Genomic DNA, 6,000 nt, shown 5'->3' with positions numbered 1-6,000 from the left:
AATTTTATACTAATTTGTTTGATAAAATAAGATAAATTATGCAAGACAATGATTATATTATTATTGGCTTTTGTGAAACAACCAAATGGGTATATATGTCATCAATTTGAATTATGTAGTCTTACAGACTTACAGTGGAATGATATCACTCGAAAATACTATGTAAACATTCAAAGAATAGATTTGGCATTTTATATAGTACTTTTTATCCATTTATTTTTTTGGTTAATAGTAGGTTTTACCTATTCTGGACAAAAATAAAAATATATCCACACAAGCTAAAATACATAAATACTACCCATTTTTTTATTAAATTTAATATTTATACCCTTAAAAAAGAAAAGAAATTCCCTAGTACGTGAGTCCCCTCATCAGTCATCTCTCCCCCATCCCTCTCATCTTCTCTCTCTGCCGCCTTCCCCCCTCCTCCCTCCGCCTCTCGCCACGTGCACCCCACCTAGACTGGACGCGTTGCGCTGCGCCTCCGTCTACATATCTCTCTCTCTCTCTCCAGATCTGCATGGCGTGCCTCTGCATGCCTCGCTGTGTCGCGCTGCACCGAGCCGCTCCTCTGTATCGCCTCGCCGTGCCGCGCCTTTGCCTCTGCTTCGCCTCATATTTGAATTGATTCAGTGCTCAACAGTTCAATGCTCGATGATCAAGTGTCGAGCAATAGTTCAAATTGAACTATTGCTCGGCGCTCGATGCTCGACAGTCTATGCTCGACAATGCTTCAGTGTCGAACAATGCACGAAATGGTACATAAAGATAAAAATGTCCTAAATGAGTATAATTTATTATTTTGTAAATGGTGGGTATGTTTTAGGTTTTGTCTTTTAATTTAAAAAGGATACTATATCTCATTACCCCTTCTATTTTGATTTATTTATTCAAAATTTAACTCTATATTTTCATTTCCTCCCTGAAAATAAATAAATTTAGATTTGAAAAATATGTAAATTCCTTTTTCACTAATAAAATTTGCCCTATTCGAATCAAACTATACATTATACTATACGGACTGGTTGGAATATATAAATCAAATATATAGTTCCTAATTCTAAAAACAAATGCTACTTTGGATTTCCAATTTCAAGATCTATTTGTTTGATAATATAAAAAATATATTTAACTTTCTTGATAATTTGGCATTTACTAAACTTTTGCCCACATATATTAATCTTATTTTATGACAATAGAATCTACATAACATTGTCATATATAATTTTTTTTTTTTTTTTTTGATCGGACAAAGTCATGTTAGATGTTAGTAGTTAGTTCCCCATCCACTCCAAGAACCACCTTATCTCTCCATTCACCAAAATCCACCTTATATCTCCCCAATCTCCAATTCGCTCCCAAGAGGGATCGAACCCGGGTCACTTCACTATTCGGGTCATATATAATTTGATAATTATTACAAATTTTGACATAAAAATATCACTCATCTATTCACATATTAATTTATAATATCACGTAAAACCTGATGCGAACAATATAAAAAACACATCGACAAGATTATGATAAAGTTTCGTGAAAATATGTTCACATGTGAGAATGCGCGCAAAGACCAGTTTAATTAAGATCTATTAATCTCAATCAAGATTTATTAGTCTCTAATTTGAATACAAACAATATCACAAGAAACCATTTCCAAAATTATAAAGGGTTAATTATCAAATAAGTCCCTAATGTAGAGATCCTTATCACGTTTAGATCCCTACACTACAAGAAAAATGCTAATAGAAACCGGTTTCTATCTGCTTAAACTACCGGTTTCGTAGGTAGTGGTTTCGTAGGGGTCCAAAAAAATACGTTGATAGAAACCGGTTTCATAGGTATATAAAACACCGGTTTTTAACCGGTTTCTATTAGCGCATTTTTTAGCGGTTTGTTTTCAATTGATAGACACCACGACACACAGTGGCGGATCCAGGATTTGTAATTTGGGGGTACTAAATCTATATGATGTCTAAAAATATTTGCATGGGGTTCGAGGGCGGGAGCACCCGAACTAATTTTTTAAAACATTTCGTACAATTTATTTTTATATTCATGTATAATCTTACTGAACATAGAATTAGAATCAATCACTTAATATAATAAATAATTGTTCGCAGTTCTATTCATTCAACGACAAGTCGACAAGTACATTGAAAGCATATAAAGACCTACTTCTACATTTTTTTTTTGAAAAATTATTTCATCTTCTAAATTAAAAGTATAAACTAATTCATTATTAATAATTCATAATTTTACTTTGACTCGATCATTGACTCAAATTCAACACTAAAAATTACTACTAAGAAATAAAAATGAGTCAAAATAACAAAAATTTAAGAAACTAATATAACAAATCACTATAAAATATTAAAAAATTAACATGAATATAAAATATATTATATTTGTTCTTTTATATATATATATATATATATATTAAAAAGATATAAGAAATTTGGGGGTACAGTTGTACCCCCTTGCACCAATGTGGCTCCGCCACTGACTACACAATAGCGCTAATAGAAACCGGTTTTTAACCGGTTTCGTAGGTTACTTGTGGTGGAAAAAAAATTATTTTGCAGCCCCTATTAAAAGGACTATTAATAAAATAAAATCTATTTAATAACAAAAATAATAAACAACAAATATAAAATTACATATAATCAATTCACCAACATTCATTACAATTATTTAAAATATCTTACACTAGGAAGCACCGATACGTTTCTGGCTCCAGCGTCCTGGTATTAATACCAAAAAATACCAATACGTTTAAAATACGTCTAAAAGACGTATTTAATACGTTTTTTTTTCGTATTTTTTGTTTAACTTACTTTTAGGGTTGGGAAATACGTATTTAATACGTTTCAGAGATGTTTTTTGACTAAAAAATACGTCTGACCAGATTTTTTTTTGAAAAAAAGAGAAAACCCTAACCCTGCGTCAGTTACGAATTAGACAGACTCACTCTCATTTCTCTCGTAAATCTTCACCCACCCTGCGCAAGAAGACAAGGCAGCGCCGTTCTCCGCCACCGATCTGGACCGCCGTCGCCGCCGCCTTCTGGACTGCCGTCGTGACAGCAACTGTTGTGGACCGCCGCGCCGCCGCTGCTTTAGCGCCGTTCTCCGCCACCGGTCTGGACCGCCGCCGCTGCTTTGTGGGTATTTAACGTAAGCCAGCAGTGGGTATTTTTTGGGATTGAATCTTTGATTTGTGTGAGGTAGGGTGAGTGGATTAATTAATAATTGATTGTTTATTGGTATTGGAGTATATTGGAAGTGGGTTTGATATTGGGCTGGGTGACAGATTGCCTAATTAGGCTAATTTTGTTTGTGAATTGGAATGAGGTTGGCGGTGGGTATATTGGGGGTGAATTAGGCAGATTGCTAATTTTGTGCAGAGAGTTTAATTTTGTTATTTATTTGCTTGGGCAGTGAGTATAATGGCCACCAATAGTTCATCATCGGCATCTCTTATGAACTAACTTCTAAGTTTTAAGAATTAAGTAGTTATTTGCTCTATTTGGTTATGAATGAGTTTCTATAATATATATATATATATATATATATATATATATATATATATATATATATACTAATATTATTTATAAAAAAATTAAAAAAACTAAAACGTATTTTTAACATATTCGTATTGTGATTTTTGGGATATTGACGTATTTTCATACTCGTACCGGTGCTTCCTAGATCTTACACGAAGTTTCAAATATGAATCTAACAACTTTTCAAAATCTAATAACAAGACAAAGGGCAATGCCGTCAAGGTTAATTGTCATCAAATTTTTACAGACTTCAAACAATAAACAAAGATTACACTTAACCACATCAGTTACTTTTTTGCTCAACTGGCTGGCCCTTGATCTGGACCATACTCATTGACGACTTGTTTGCTGCCGGCTGGTTACCCATCCTGCAATACACTTTCGTTAGATATTTCGAGCAAAAGATGAACATCTTCAGAAATTGCAAACAGATAACATCAGCATTGCAACATCAGATACTTTGCCATCATGAAACACTTTGTTTCATGCATAAAGTCAGTGAATAGATCAAGAATCCAACAGAACCTCTAGTTTGAAAAGTATAGACTATACTGAGTAAGAAAGTTATGTTAAGCAATCTAAAAGCGTATGAGAATGTCATATACTTGCACTGATAAGCAACATGAGCTAGATCAAGTATAATTAATTTATCAATAGTTAGTTGCTTTACCTTTTCTTAATCTCGCTAGCCATAATCAAGAAATCTTGTTCCCCAAAGGAGTGTGTGAGAGAGATAGAGAATCACTAGAAATAATAATCTATGAATATATGTAAGAATAGGAGGCTCTATAAAATATTACATTGAATTATCCCACTTGCAAGACACGCCATAAATTACAAATCATGTGCAGAACTTGAAATATTCAACCACTTCCTATCAATTTCCTAAGGCTTTGTGGAAACAAGAGCTATAATCAAATTGTGCTTACAGGCAGGACATGTACAAAATCTAAAAATATCTCATGTATGATTTATGGCAGAATTAAAAGGAATACAAAACATACCTTTGAGATGAATAACCTGAAGGTGAGAATAATAGTGTATCTTGAGCCACTTATATCTGCCAAGCTACTGTCAACTCTCAAGATGCGTTCAGCACCCTGAGAATCACCTGTAGAGAACTCTGTTGGACTTTCATATGGAACAGAGACAACTGTAGATGATGAAAACTTCTCAGTGACTAATTAATTAATTACATAGAGACAAGAATAGATAAATTAAAAGCTTCAGTAGTTTTCTTGCTCACTTTGAGATACTCATCTGCTTGTAGAGCAGCAACAGCCATTCCATAAGACTTCTTAGTATTTTCCTTATCAAGTATTAAACCACGGTAATAGTAAGCAGCATCCTACATGGATCCAGATTATAACTTTGTGAATAACTATAAGATTTTGCTAATATCAATCAAAATGACAAAACTAGTTGAACTTGACTTAGCTATGTACATAAACTAATATGTCAATTGTTATTCAAGGAATGTCCGTCATATATGTTTAGTTCACAAGACTTAGCTATGACATAATTAAGACTAATACAAAACACAATCATGATACCTCAATTCAATGGCAAATATGGAAGAACATGTCGAACAACACAATCATGATACCAGACTGTCTTTAAAAATATAACAGCAGATGGTTTGTTCTCTGTCGAAAATGGCAAAAACTATCACTTGATCAGTGGAAGTTTACAACTGCAAAACTTATGCTTACTAAAGAATATGGAATTACATGTACTAAATACAACATTATTTACAGAAATACAGAAAATAGATCAAGAACCTACTCTTTCTAATAAGGTATACATCACTCATAATCCAAAAGCATCAAAAACACCAAATTAGCTTCTGAATGCATCTTGCATCATGATATAATTAATATTAATAATGCAATAAATACTAAATCACAATGAACACAAGATAAGGACCAATTTGAACCCTAGCTCTTACGGCAACATAATCCAAAACAACTTTTTTGTAGTTTGCTTAAATTTGAAAATTACACAATTGAAATATGAAATTAAAATAAACAGAGACACACATATGCGCACAAGCACGCGCAGAGACATGTACCTGTAGGAGAAGAGCTATCGTGAGTTTCTTCATCATCGACGTGGCTCGCGATTCTTCCCATTTCTTCTGTAAATCTGAATTCTATTCCAATATAATTGCGCTAGCTTGTGATAGGAAGGGGTGAATGGAGGAGATGGAGCTAGCGGCGACGAATTAGGGTTCTAGATTTGGAAGTGGGAGAGAGGCGACAGGAGAGCGAGAGAGGTAGGGCGTCGAAGAAGAGCTGGCATGCCTCTGAGGCTCCTATGCAGGGCTGCAGTGATCGGAGATGAGGCCAGCGAAGACCTAGGGTTCTAGATTTGAGGGTGGAGAAGAGGAAGAAAGGCATGGGGTAGGGTATCAAAGAAGAGAAGGGACAGGAGATGGA

Source organism: Salvia miltiorrhiza, chromosome 2, assembly GCF_028751815.1.
Source record: "Salvia miltiorrhiza cultivar Shanhuang (shh) chromosome 2, IMPLAD_Smil_shh, whole genome shotgun sequence".
Taxonomy (NCBI): domain Eukaryota; kingdom Viridiplantae; phylum Streptophyta; class Magnoliopsida; order Lamiales; family Lamiaceae; genus Salvia; species Salvia miltiorrhiza.
The sequence above is the reverse complement of the archived record's forward strand: the minus strand, read 5'-3'. Positions refer to the sequence as shown.